The 15,120-nt window shown below is 37.8% G+C and overlaps 1 pseudogene; it reads right to left on the bottom strand.

Moving 5' to 3' along the window:
- Positions 1-6,096: 6,096 nt before the first annotated feature.
- On the bottom strand, positions 6,097-15,102 carry LOC133725243 (polygalacturonase-like; annotated as a pseudogene).
- Between the last annotated feature and the right edge of the window lie 18 nt (positions 15,103-15,120).

The raw sequence follows: 15,120 nt of genomic DNA, 5'->3' as shown, positions 1-15,120 counted from the left end.
AATATAACATATGAGCTTTTCACTTTAACCAGCTGGTCATCACCGTCATAACAGGCTTATACTTGTTGTAATATGATAACAGTCCTGCAAATGATATTCATCTATTCTTTGTGAATAAGTGTTACCCTCACATGACCTTGTTCATAATTTTTTTTTTTTAAAAGTAACTTTTATTTTTTCTCCTCCCAGTTATTTTCTTCATTCGTCTTTCTTCCTCATCCTATTATCCTCAGCTAAAAATAATCTCCTTTAAATGACCCATCTTTAGATCAGCCATGGATTCTTACAAGCTTCTTTTTCTTTTTCTTTTTTTATTCTTCAATAGTTTGATCCAAATTCTAGTTTGAATCAATTTAACGTAATATTCCTGGGTGTTTAAGCTTCTGGAGTCACCCAACAAATAAACCCAGAAAAAATAAACATGTATGATGATATGGGAGTTGAGTCTTCGAATGTAAAATAGAAAAAGAGGAGGCATATGCTTGTATAATTGATGAACAAGAAAAGATTAATCAACAACAAAAATTGTAGAAGAAAAAGAAGAAGTTTTGGTTTTTTTCTCTTCCAGCTATCTGGTAGTTGAATCTCTTACCAACTCCTGTGGGAGCACAACCCAGTACCATCACTACCACTATTTGGTAATTGAATTTTTTTAGAACAACACCGGACAATACTCTCTTTTTAGCCTTTACCTGAATATGGATTTTGGGTTTTAAGAAGAGATCTCGAAGTGGATCTTTAGAGGAGTGATCGACTCATTTTATTTTTTTTCCCCTCAAATTCGGGTGGGGACTGTGGAGAGTGAGGGATGGGAGCAGGAATTGTCCAAAATGCCACCAAAAATGAGTTGAAATGATAATTTTAACCTCCATGGCTGAGTCACATGCATCTCACGTGCTAATTTTTGGCGGAGTACTGACTGAATGTAGCCTTAGGTACCATTTTAGATGAAATCGAAAAGTTCAGGTACTGGTTGTGACGAAAATTGAAGTTCAGGTACCATCGATAAAATAGAGGAAAAGTTCAGGTACCATTTGTGATAATAACCCTTATTATATTGTCAATTTTGTATAATTTTTTGGGGCTGTGACCACTTACCCCATTTTAGCCTAAAAATTGCCCACTTACTCCACTAAGATTTTTTTAACCCCATTTACCCAATCTAACACCTAGAGACAGTTTTGCCCCTATTATTTAACTCTATCCTCTCAGACTCTCTCTCTCTGTGCCGCGCCCCATCTTCGGCTTCGCTCTATCTCTCTCCCAACACCGCCCAAATACCTCTCCCTCTGCAACTGAAATCCGGCATTCAACCCAGGCCTTCGACGACTCAAACCATGACATCAGCCCACCGGATCTCTACTCGTCCATGTCTCCGAGCCCGAGGTCCTCCAATTCATAAATCACAGGCGACTGAATTCGATCCGACCCGGCGGCGATTAGACGAGAATTCCGTTTGCCTCGGATTTCGATCAGCTATTCCGGCGTCGGTTGACTGAGTTCGTTTCCGTCTCAGAGCCAGACGTCGTCTTCTGCGCCATGACCGTCCTCGAGCTCGTCTCCCAACACCAGGTCTCTCTTAGATGATGCCGGAGGTCTGTTAATGTTTGCCCTCCTCGGGGTCAGCGCCAAGATCCGCGACCTCGCCCCGTCGGAATCGTGCCGGAATCGGGCTGGAGAAGCATGGGTGTCCACAGGGGAACTTTGGGTGGCCGGAGAAAAATTCTGTTGTTTTTTTTTCTGATTTGGTTGGTTTTTTTTATTTTTTTTTATTCTGATTTCGCTGGTTTTTTTTTTTTTTTTTTTTTTTTTTTTTTTTTTTTCTGATCTCGATGGGAAGAGCTCCGAGAATGGGGAATGAAAAAAAAGAAAAAAAAAGTGAACGTTTACAATTGAACATATAAATTGATCAATTATGTCTGTAGTGTATTCATTTTGGTTCACTTAAGGGCAATAATATGATTATTGGAGGGTAGTAATATGATTATTGGGGCAATAATATGATTACTGGGGGGCAATACTATGATCAATTGTGACCTATAATGTATTCATTTTGGTTTTGGGAGTTTATACAATTCACTGGACGGAAATAATATGAATTTGGGAGGCAATAATATGATTACTGGGGGGCAATAATATGATTACTAGGGGGCAATAATATGATTACTGGGGGGCAATAATATGATCAATTGTGACCTATAGTGTATTTATTTTGGTTTGGGGATTTTATACAATTCACTGGACGGAAATAATATGAATTTGGGAGGAAATAATATGATTACTGGGGGGGGCAATAATATGATTACTGTGGGGCAATAATATGGTTACTGGATATTATTAAGGACCGGTCACCGGTCGCCGGATTCCTGTCACGGTCACCGGATTCCGGTCACCGTTCGCCGGATTCCGGTCACCGTTCGCCAGATTCCAGTCACCGGTCACAGGTCGCCGGCGCCCTGCCACTGGTCACCGGAGGCCGGCAAGGTGGAGGATGACTTCTCCCTCTAAGTGAAAAAGAAGGAGAGGGCAAAAAAGTCTAAAAAAAAAATAAAAAAGAATTAATTGGGTAAATGGGAAATAATCCCTTAGAGTGTTTTGGGTAAATGGGGTTAAAAAACAGTTGGTGGAGCAAGTGGGCAATTTTTAGCCTAAAATCGGGTAAATGATCATTTCCCCTAATTTTTTCCACGTACCTTCCATTGAGGCTTAACTTTTCTGCTGTCTAATGCTTTGAACTTTCTTGCATTTTCCGTTGTTTCTGCTACTTTTTTTTTTTTAAATACAAGAATCTGTCTCTCACTTGAGAATCAATTAAGGCTGAATTATTGTCCGGTTTAACAATTTGTCTCCCTTTTGTTAGGCACGCCTTGCCTTCTGCAAGTTCATGGTAAAGCCATCTACTCTGCTAGTTCTGGATGAACCGACAAATCACTTGGACATTCCTTCAAAAGAGATGCTTGAGGTATTCCCACCTTTTTCTTTCCATTCTGTGTGTATTCCCACCTTTTTCTTTCCATTCTGTGTTCCACAATAAATGGTTTATAGTACTTTAGTATCAATTACCTGTAAGTTGGCTCCTAACTGTTCTTTCAGGAGGCAATAAATGTGTACAAAGGCACTGTTATCACAGTTTCTCATGACGATACTTTATAAAGCAAATAGTTAGAGTAGTGGAAGTTAAAGACAGAAGATTGCAAGATTACGCAGGCAATTACAATGTAAGTATTCTTTACTCTCAGCCTACTCGGGCCTGAAAGTGTGTGATGTCTGGATAATCTTTTTGTTTTTTTTTTGTTTATAAAATCTAACCCACATGAGAACAGGAATACATGGTTTGATTGCATTGCGGGCACGTTTACTTACTTGGAAGGAAAGGGAATGATTACGGGGTAAAAACATTCCTGCGTTTACTAACACATAAAGGAATCGGAATGATTCCGGGTAAAAGAATTCATGCGTTTACTAACACATGAAGGAATCAGAATGGATGTAGGTCCCACCTCCTTATCAGGAATCGATTCCTGAATACTCAGGAATTCGATTACGAAGGGGGGAGATGGGTTTAGGAATCATTCCTCCGGAATCAATACCGATTTCTTTCTTCTCCCATTCCACTTGTCTCCGATTCATGATTATTTTCCATTCCAAGTAAGTAAACGTGCCATGCATGGAATCTGTAAATTTATTGGCCACAAGCCCACAATTAATACTCTATTCACATTTGAAAAACTGGTTGCGCAGTCTTCGTTTATTATTACAAGATTTGTCAGATCCTCTTGTGAGCAATATGAAGCCGACCTTATTATTTTTTTTTAATTTTTATTTATTTATTTATTATTATTTTTTGGGGCAAAAGAACTTATTAGATGAAAAAGAGGAAAAGATCTATCAAAAAGAGATACTGAACAAAGATTAGTGCTTTTGTTATGATGTTCCAGTTAAAATCCAGTGCAGTAAAACTTGGTGTTTGTATTTCATGGATACCAAATTTAGTTCCAACTTTGACCACATGATAACAAAACCAGTCTATAAATACTGGATACTTGCAGCAAACTTATTGAAAACTTCTTTACAGAACAAGAAACATAGGCATCTTCTCAGAAGATCTACAAGAGCAAGCCCCCCTTCCCCCTTTCTCTTCAGCCTCAGAAGACACACTAGCTAGATGCGCATTAAAGTTAGAGATACCAAAAAGGGTGGCTTGGTCCGTTGGTGTGGCTTGGTTATGAGTTGTTATAACTAAGGATTGAAATATCTGCAATATTTTTGATATATTTCTCGATATCTCTTTTTTTGGACAGACCGAGGGAAGATGTTAATATCTTATCTTCTACAATTTCCACTGAATTTTTTCCGACATTGTCAAATATCCGTGATATATTAGATATTTGAGATATATCCCCGATAAAGTGAAGAAATATTTGTAAAATTTAATGATAATAAAAAAATAGAAAACACACTCAGTAATTCTCTAAATGCAAATTTATGTGAAGAGAGATCTCCTCAAGGGAAATCTGGGTGAGGAGAAATCCCCTCAAGAAATCCAAGTGAGGAGAACTACCTTCAAGGCGCGATTCTTTGTGAGAAGTAATTTTCTAAATGCAAATTTGTGTGAAGAGAGATCTTCTCAAAGCGAATATAGATGAGGACAAATCTTCTCAAAGCGAACTTAAATGAGGAGTATTCCTTTCGAGGAAAATCCGATTGAGGAGTGGAATTCAAGTGAGGAGAAATTCCTTGAAGATGAATCTGGACAAAGATTTTTTTTTTTTTTTTTTTGATTTGTCAATCACACGGTGTCATCAAAGGCTTCCTAGGCCCAGAGACTAATCCGTGCTCGGGGGATTTTGTCAGAACGCTTCCTCCCCCCTGGCCACCAAGAATATATTGGGATCTCCAATAAGAGTCGGCGGGATTCGAACCCGAGTGTGGGGGTTCCACACCTGGAGGCTCTTACCAACTCGACCACCTGTGGTGGTTGAATCTGGACAAAGATAATTCATGATAAAACAATTTCAAAAAGTAACTCATTCACTTCATCTTTCTCAATCATATGAATTGGCCTCAATTATATTAAATTTTTAGACAAAGAGAACAGTTAGTATGTTATTATCATTTATCCCCTTATAGAGAAAACAGTCAGCAACTCTAAAGAGATCTATAACTATCATGTTCATCACTACAAGTCGTACTATATGGGTCATGTCTTGGTCTGATTATTCCATTTTCGTAGACCAAGGAGCGACTTTTCAACCACCTATAGTCTTTGTTTGGATGTAGAAGAAGTTGACATTCATGTGTGTGTGTGTGTGTGTGTGTGTGTGTATATATATAATTTCAATAAATTGAATCTTTCAAGAACGTTATATTTTCTCCTATATCCCCGATATTTCCGATATCTCTATTTTTTAAAGTTCTAATAGATATGTAGATACATATATTTTAATCCTTGGTTGTGACTTGTGACTTGTGTTGACCAGTAAAGATGATATTAATAATTTATGGGTTTAATTAAGAGATAATATATTAAGAAATGACGTAAAGAGAGATGTTTGAATAGAAATTTTTAATAAAAAAAAATCACCGATTTTAAGTTATCTCAATTTTTAGGTTGTGAAATTTGAGTATAACTATATTTGAAGAGAAATTATTAGACCATCCAAGTCTTGGAATATCGATAAGAGGAGCGAAGCAACTTCAAAGCATGTCAAGACCAAACAATTCTAATTTTAGTAAGATTTGGTTCATTGAAATAGAAAATGGATCAAGAATTCATTTTGTGAACTACACTAAAGCATTAAAAGATTGATTATTGATTTTATGGATTCAAGAAATGATGGCCGCGAATTAGTATTACAAAAAGTTGATCAAGAAATCACTTTGTGAGCTACAGTGGATCACTAAAAGATTGATTATTGATTTTATAGTTTAAGAAATGATGGGTGAGGAAGTAGTATTAAAAAAAAATTGATCAAGAATTCATTTTGAGAGCTACATTGGACCAGTAAAAGATTAATTATTGATTGATTTATAAAAAATGTGATGCATATATATGTACAAGTCCTATCTACTCCATGTCTGATTACCTTCTGAACTTTACATACAACTGCTTTGTTGCACATTACCGACACTCTTTCCATTTACATTGGTACGATATGATTGAACCACTTGCTTCCGGCAAGTGAAATGCACGTTTTCGAGTTTTACTCCACTGCATGGATTTGCTGCACTACAATCAAATTTTATGGCGACTGCTGTTGTTGATGTCCCTCGAATCTTCTGGTACAACACATCACTAACTTTGACACCTGATACCTATTGATATAAGATGGCAAAGTGCTTTAGTTCTTATATTCAGTACTATTAGTAAAGTTACAGATTGGAGCATAATCAAGTTAGTTAACTTCTTACTGGACCAGGACAGTTGAGGTTATGTGGGCAGTAATTCTGGTCAATTATAATGGGGTTTTGGACATCAATCATTTCAACATCAAGGAATCGGACAGCCTGCACAAACCCGGTGCTGGGTCTTGCCCAGGACTTTATCCTTAGACCATTTGTGGTACCCTTCAAAATCGCATTTTTGAATGTTACGTACATTTGGACTCCTTCCTCTTCCAAGTCTTTGGCCAGGCTCCCTATGCTGCTGTCACCACACACACAGACACATAACACATTAGCCAACATTAGCAGTAATGGTCTTAATCAGGAGTTACATTTATATTCACTCTCAAAAACTCATTCAACAATTAAAATACAATATCTTAGTATTTTTTCATACAGAGTAGATTGATTGAAAATCCGAATAACACTGCTTTAACAAAAATAACTTCAATGAATATGAACATATTGTTTACAATTGCCAACACTCTTTGCTTTGTCATTTGCACAATATGATCGAACTACTTGCTTCCGGCAAGTCAAATTCACGTTTTCGAGTCTTATCCCACTGCATGGATTTGTTGCACTGCAATCAAATTTTACAGCAACTGCTGTTGCTGATGTCCCTCGTATGTTCTGGTACAGTACTTGAGTACGTCACTTATTTTCACACCTGATATCTATTGAAATAAGATAACAATCTGCATCAGTACATGTGTTCTTGAATAGCATAAGTAGAGATGGAGGCCCTGCAGACTAGTCAAGTTAATTAAAATTAACTTGTTACCTGACCAGGACAGTTGAGGTTGTGTAGGCAGTAATTCTGGTCGACTACAATGGGGTTTTGGACATTAAGCATTACGATGTCAAGGAACAGGACACCTTGGACAAAACCCGCTGCTGGGTCTTGCTCAAGACTTTATCCTCAGACCATTTTGGGTGCCCTTAAAAATCTCATTTTTGAGAGTTACGTTTTGGACTCCTTCCTCTTCCAAGTCTTTGGCTAGGCTTCCTATACTGCAATCACCATACACATACACATGCATTAGCTAAAACTAGCATTAAGAGGTTTAATATGACGTACAGGTATATGTAACATGAAAATTTCACTTACCTATTGCCATGGCCAGGTCCGCATGATATGCGTTCCATCCACAAGTCCTTGGTACCGGGGCCAATGGAAACACAATCGTCTCCTGTTTTGATGGATGTGTCGAAGATTGCAACATTTCTTGAAAATTGGACATGGATCCCATCAGTGTTTGGGCTATTGCCAGCAGCAATGACTTTAAAGCCTTGAACGAGTACATCTTGGCAGCCGTTTATCACAATGTGAAACACCTGGCTGTTCAATGACATTAGTCCTTCAACTCTGATGTTTTCGGAGTTTGTAAAACTCAAAGTCTGCAATTATATACACTTAATCTAATTAGTACCAATATCAACACTAAAAACGTAAGCAATTATTTACTGATGTATAGCTACTCACCGTGGCTCCATATATTAGGGCAATTGCTGCTTTCGCTACTTAATTTGCAAGCCCACAAGGAAGAACCTTTGGCATCGAGTGCTCCTCCAACAATGGTTACCCTCTAACTCCTTCAAAACTCAACCAGTTGTTAGCATTGGCCTAGTACTCGGTAATGAGGTGAAGCCACAAGTGTTCCATCAATCCGGAAAGTAACATTTGAGCTTTTGCAGTCGCCTTTAAAGGCAATATCGCCGAGCAAATACCTTCCCTTTGGCACATATGTCTCAGTGGAATCTGAAGAGGAGCCACAGGCTGCAGACCAAGCATCAAGAAAAGCTTGGGTTGAATTAGTTACACCATTTCGCTTGGCTCCTAAGTTCAGAACATCATAAGTACTTGTAGTCGTCTCATCACCAGAAGCACATGATTGGTACAAAATATGTAGAAAAATGAACTTGTAAGCTTAGTCATTTTCATTTTCATTGATTTCTTATATGTCTAAGAGGGAGTAAGATCGAGGAAGAGTTAGTAAAGAACTAGGAGAGATTAAATTAGAGAAGGGAGTAGAATTGATGTTGGTGGAAGGAGTTGAAGAAGAAAGCTAGGGCTTATGGGAATTTATATGCAGGTTTATCTGTACATATACATGCATGCTAGGTTTGGTATATATGCAAGGGACATATGCTTATACATTTTATCACTGCTAGAAAAATCTCTAGTAGCCACCCCCTTTGGATACACTTTTCTAACCGTATCATTTGAGTAGAGCAAATGATACTCTTTTATATTTTTAGTGTTATTTGTTGGGGCCGTAACCGCTTACCCAATTTTTGGCCAAAAATTGCCCACTTACTCCACCAAGAGTTTTTTAACCCCATTTACCCAATCTAACAGTGTTTGACAGTATTGCCCTCATTTTAATTAACAAATTACACTCATATTTCTCTCTCCTCCCCCTCATCGATTTCTCTCTCTCTCTCTCTTTCTCTCTCTTTCTCTAACCTCGTCTCAGGCTCTCTTTCTCTCTCTCTCTCTAAGCCACCACGCCCACCACTCCACCGTCGATGTCGGCCTCCACCGCCGCCACTCTGTCCCATCGTCGGACCACCAGAGGATGACGCCATCCAACTCCACGATCCCAACCCCTCTGGGCTTCGCCGGTTTTGTTCGTCAGATGTCCGGGAAGCTCTCCACGTTGAAATCGGGTCTGGGCTTCGCCGGTTTTGTTCGTCAGATGTCCGGGAAGCTCCGAAGCTCTATGCCTGAATTGGGTCTGGGCTTCGCCAGTTTTGTTTGTCAGATGTCCGGGAAGCTCCGAAGCTCCACTCCGAAATCGAGTCTTGGCTCCGAAGCTCATCTCCTTGCAGGTCTCGGACGACGTCAAAACTGTGGTCTATTGGGGGGGGGGGGGGGAATAGACAAATTATTGCCCCCCAATAATTTCTTAACTGTGGTTAATTAATCACTGAAATTAGAGTTTTGATAAGTCTTATGTTGTTTTGAGTTTATTAAAGTACAATAATCTGTCAATGATAGAAACTGGTGATTTTTGGGGTGGTCTATTGGGAGGCAATAGACAGATTATTGCCCCACAATAATGTCTTAACTGTGGTTCATTTATTACAGGTCATTTCAACAAAATGCTGCTAGATGCATTAACCAAAATAATTAGGTTTATTGGGGGGTCATAAAAAGTTTATTGCCCCCCAATAATTTTTTTTATAGATGGTCAGAAGTAACTCAGTTTGGTTTTAAATTAGTTTACAAAAGTACATGTATTCAAATTCAATACTTGGTGAACTTAAGTCCACAACGAATTGCCTTTTTTTTCACTCTCCACTTCACTTGAACAGCTTCACCCTAGGCCTCCCGGGTGGCCTCTTAACAAGAATAAATGCACCTAACAACAAAAGGATCAACCATATTCCTCCAAAAAATAACAAAACAAATATATTATTACCCCGCAATAAACAGATTATTGCCCCCCAATAATATATCAGAAATACCAAAACACATTAGAAGCAGTCTTTAAACACAAAGGAAAATATCACTGAACACAATTATAGAGACTTTACAACAATTAAGACACATTATTGCCCCCCAATAGGAAGATTATTGCCCCCCAATAATCTCGACTCCGGTTGACGATTTTGCTCACAATTCCAGTCATTTTGCAACAATTTCGGTTGACCATTTGCCTTCACACTGATTTGACTCCGATTGCAGCCCGGGACCAGAGATACAATCAAGTTGCGATTTCCGTGATGATCAGTCGCCGACGAGAGAGACAGAAGCAAATCGAAGACGTACCCGATTCTATTGGCGGTCGTCGATTCCTTCAGAAGGTCAAACCCGGCCTCGCCGAGCTTCTCAGCGATGAGGACCATCAGCTTGGCGTCGAGCCTGGCCGCGGAGAGCACGACGACGAGTTTCGGTGCGGCGATGGCGAGAGCCGGCGTCGTGGGCGACCTGCTGGAGGGATGGAGGGAGGGAGAGAGAGAGAGAGAGAGAGAGATAGAGAAATCGGTGAGGGGGGAGGAGAGAGAAATCGGTGAGGGGGAAAGAGAGAGAGAGAGAGAAACTGAGAGGAGAGAGATTGAAGGAGAGGGCAAAAAAGTCCCAAAAATTAATAAAAAAGAATTAATTGGGTATTAGGGAAATAATCCCTTAGAGTGTTTTGGGTAAACGGGGTTAAAAAACAGTTAGTGGAGCAAGTGGGCAAATTTTAAGCTAAAATTGGATAAATGAGCATTTCCCCTTATTTGTTTAATGGATACTGATAACTGTGACAAAATAAAAAATATAATCAACAAAATAATCTAATATATCTATTAAAGACAAAAATCCGTATTCATTGCTAAGTAAAATACTAAATTGATGTATTATATTAAATATTCAGATAAATATATTACATAGATACGGTTAAGGGTGTGAAGTAATATTATCTAACTATTTATTAATTTATTTAAAATTACAAATTAATCATCTTTTTCTTGCAACCGTATCAGAGAGAACAAAATTGAAAAATAATATTATGAGACCTTATGATATGCAAGTTCGTATTTATTAGAAAATAAAAAATTAAATTAATATATTATCCCTGTCTTTTGATTTTGAACACTGTTTGACGTGTCTAAACTATACACCGAAAACTGTGACTTGTGCTATTTGATACTTTAATTGGTATGGAAATATATATCTTTGAATATTAAATAATTAATATATCATTCATAATAGCATAAAATAATAAAATTTCATTTAACATTCAAAGTAATGGTATTTCTAGAAGTAACTTTTGTATATAATTACTATTATACGAAAATCTTAATTAAAAGCTGATGGTTATCCACTTATCCGTAATAATTTAAATTGTGGGTTTAATTCTTCAAGGCAAATTCCAATTAGGTTGTTCAGTTGTTCTAGGCCTCAATAACATTTTCTTTGTTGCAATGCATTCTTAGCAAAGATCTGCCCAGCGAACATCAAATCGTCGATCAATCCATGAGGTATGTAATGTGTAAGCCCCTGTCCCCTAATGAAGTTTCCGTAAGAGATTACAATGATTTTGATAAGGTGTGACGTGATTGTAGGGTGGATCAATCTTGGTGGGCGACTGCGGCAGTTTGAGAAGCTTCAAAAGTCCAGAGCAGTTAAAAACTTCAAAGTTTTCAGATTTTGACATGAATGAGGAAGAGAGAGAGATAGGATCGTAGGTATTTTTTTTTTGAACAGTGGACATAGAGAATTTAGAGGCTCAATCTGGGAGAGAGATATGGGTACGTTCAGCGGAGGAAGTTAAGAAGGGGGAGGAGGGAGAAAGAGAAGGAGGAAGAGAGAGAGACGGCGGAGCTCCCGATGTCGGCGGCTTGATCGAACAAAAATTAAAATTAAAATTATTTCGACCAAAAAGAAATACAATTAATATTGTAAAATGAAGCAGATATAATGAAAAGAAAAGAAAAAAGATAAAAAATGATAATTAAGGTGGACCCCATGAAGAAATTGAAATTAACAGAAAATGAGGAGAGAGAGAAAAATTATTACAATATTTAAAATAAAAATAAAAAACTGACACACCAAAGTTAAAAGCGTGGCTTTTGGTTAGTGGAGCCTGCTATAGAGAATACCATTTTTCATTCCATGGCTGCACCGTATCTAATAACTTTTAAATACAGTTATTCGTATCCTCAAGAGCAAAAGATACAGAAAAATGATAGTGTCCTATGAGGCATATGCTAGTAGTGTATGTAAAAATATGGTATCGTAGGTTTTAAGAAACTTATATATATGCATAAATGGATGCATATACATGGAAAGCATATTAAGAAAGCAGCTGCGCCGGAAATAGACTAACTAATTTGATGTTCACTCTTCTCATTTTTGTGGTATTATATGTGAAACACTAGTCCAGGGAGTCTTTCAGTACACAAATTTGTGCAAAGAGATTGGTAAGCGCCCATCATTTGATTGCTTGTTGTTTAAGAAATGACTTTATAAGTAATACATAAGTCTTATATGTGATAGTACTGATCGATCATTAATAGTTAAATAGATATTGGAAGAATGTTTTGAGCCTTTGACTTGGGTGTGAATCAATTCATTCCACAGGCACCAAGTTGAGTTTGATCACTCGGTTGCTTCAAGTTCAAGGACACACCAAAAGGGCGCTGCCTGAGCTACCTGGTTGGTGGTAGTCGTGATTCTTAAGATCACATTGATTAACTTGAAAAATCAAGTTTGAATAGTAATTTAGGGTTGCATGATTAACAATGGATTCAAGAGATTAAAACACCATTTGTTGCTGTATGAGTAACGAAGTTGGGAGATGTTTGATGGCGATGGGACGTACCGCAAATGAAATTTTCTTTTGGATGCGGCTATTGCCACCCTATCATTTTCTTTATTCACCCTACTTGCTCATTACACCTTACATTTTGATTTCAATTATTAAATATACTTATCTAACCCATTTCTCTTTCCAAAAATATCCTTATATGACATATTCAATTAAAAAATAATTTTTTTTAACGAAAATCTCTCATTTAATTTATACCAATAAAAGAACTAAAATATATTAAAATTTCCTAATAAAATCATAATTTTATTTACTTCCATTTTTTTATTTTTCCTTTCAGTTTCAAGGTTTTCATCTATTTCAATCCATGTCAAAAGATTAGTAAATTAACTACAATGAGCAATGAAGAAGAGATTGATTTTTTTTCTTTTCGTGTTTTATACTTTTACATCGGTGTTCACAAAGAGTATTACAAATATTTTAATGAAGTTAACACTAATGATTTTGTGAATTGAATAACGAATTAACGATGAGGAGGCAACAAAAAGACAAAAAAAAAAGAGTAAAAAAATTCAAATTTGGGTGGAGAAGATAAAGATTAATGTTATCCAGTAAGAAATTAAGTAGTCTTTGTATTTAATTAATTTATTATGTATTTAGTTATCCTTACAGATTTGAATTTTAGAAAGTTAATGTACTTATTAGTCTTTTTACACTTGGATAATATAGTCTTTCAATAATTCAAATATTTGTAGGGTGAACTAAGAAAATAGTAGAGTGGCAATAGCCGCACCCTTTTATTTTTTTCTTCGGAGTTAGGTCTATTTGCGCACCCAACATGTTTGATGAGTTGTCTCTTAGCCATCATATAAGACATGGAATTACAACTCTTGTGAGGTACTACGAGATAGTTCTCTAGTTCTCTTCAATTTTTTCTTCAATTTATTTATTGTTAAGTTAATTTGAAGATCACATCAGCCTTTTCTCACATTTTGCTTCCGACACTGAACTGATAGGTTTAAGAAAAGATCACACCTGTCAATGTAATTTTTTTTTTTTGGCAGGGGCTTGTCAATGAGCTATGATTGTTGTTAGCTTCAGCTTGCCTAGCTTGATGCATGACGGGGGCTAGACAATGAGCTATGATTGGTAAGTGACAAAGCCTTTGTATCAGCTTCTCACAGACAACGTCTACCACCTTAATGGAGACTACATGCATCCACTTTCGTATTTGCACTATATGAGTTTTGGGCCTTGGGGCCCAAATTTGTAATCTAATTGGATGATTACGTACCTAAGTGGGAGGTGGTTCCTTTTATAAGTAAGTGAGTCTCCCCTACTTGTTTTTCAATGTGGGACTCAAATTAAGTCCCTTTTCTAGTCTACAAAAACTTATTGTGAAGAATCTTGGCAAGACCAGGAAGGTGGCTTGTCGGCAAGATCTTGGCCACTTCCGACTACCATGGGCTATCTTGGATGTTAGGCTACAAGATGTATATCACGATCAGATCCCACCATGGCTCATGGGCCCACTAAGAGAGTGTAATTATGCTCGGTGACATAGCAAATTCTCCATACTAGTGGAGGTATGTACATAATGTAACTGAGCTGGCGTGGGTTCATGATTGGAATCACATATGACTTGAAGTTGACCATTCTCTTATTCTGGATTTTATCAAGTCTTCTTTGTTGGTCCCCTAGCAACTTCATATTAGCTGGCTCAATTGCTTGTGCCAGATTTCTCAAATGATTTTCCGTGTATCACATTTTTACTAAGTTAATAAGGTATGGTATGACTTATCCTAAAATGGTGTGGTAGGATGTTCCTCCATCTTTTATTTTATCACATTGTAATATTGACTAATTGGGTATTCCTCAATTTCGATTATGATAGGTTTTTTTTTTTTTTTTTTGTTGGCTTTGTGGGGAGTTTTGGTTTGGTCCCTTCCTAAGTTGCTATTTTTCTTCTTATTTTTTAATAAATTTAAGGGGCCGTGACCACTTACCCAATTTTAGCCTAAAAATTGCCCACTTACTCCACCTAGAGTTTTTTAACCCCATTTACTCAATCTAACAGTATTTGACAGTAATACCCTTATTTTAATTAAAAAATTACTCTCCTATCATATTCTCTCTTCCTCTCAGACGTGTCCCTCTCTCTCTCGACTCCGGCATGGCGTAATATTTCCAGAAGTAGCGGCAAATGGAGGAGGCGCCAATCGAGTGGTTCTGCGTCGCCGGAGAAGGCGCCGATGAAGACCGAAACAGAGGAGGTGTTTTCCGGGTCACTGATGAGGCCTCGACGGTGATTGCGCGACTCATCGTTTGCGGCGGCGAGGGGCGAGACGGCGGAGGTGGCGTTTGACTGGTGGAGGATGCCAGATCTGAGCAGCAAGTCGAGGTCGCAGAGCTGCTTGGTGACGGACGCGGCGGACATGTTGAGGTCATTCTGCATGTAGAGCTTCCCGCCGGT

Source organism: Rosa rugosa, chromosome 1, assembly GCF_958449725.1.
Source record: "Rosa rugosa chromosome 1, drRosRugo1.1, whole genome shotgun sequence".
NCBI classification, from domain to species: domain Eukaryota; kingdom Viridiplantae; phylum Streptophyta; class Magnoliopsida; order Rosales; family Rosaceae; genus Rosa; species Rosa rugosa.
This window is presented reverse-complemented; position numbering and strand designations above follow the sequence as displayed.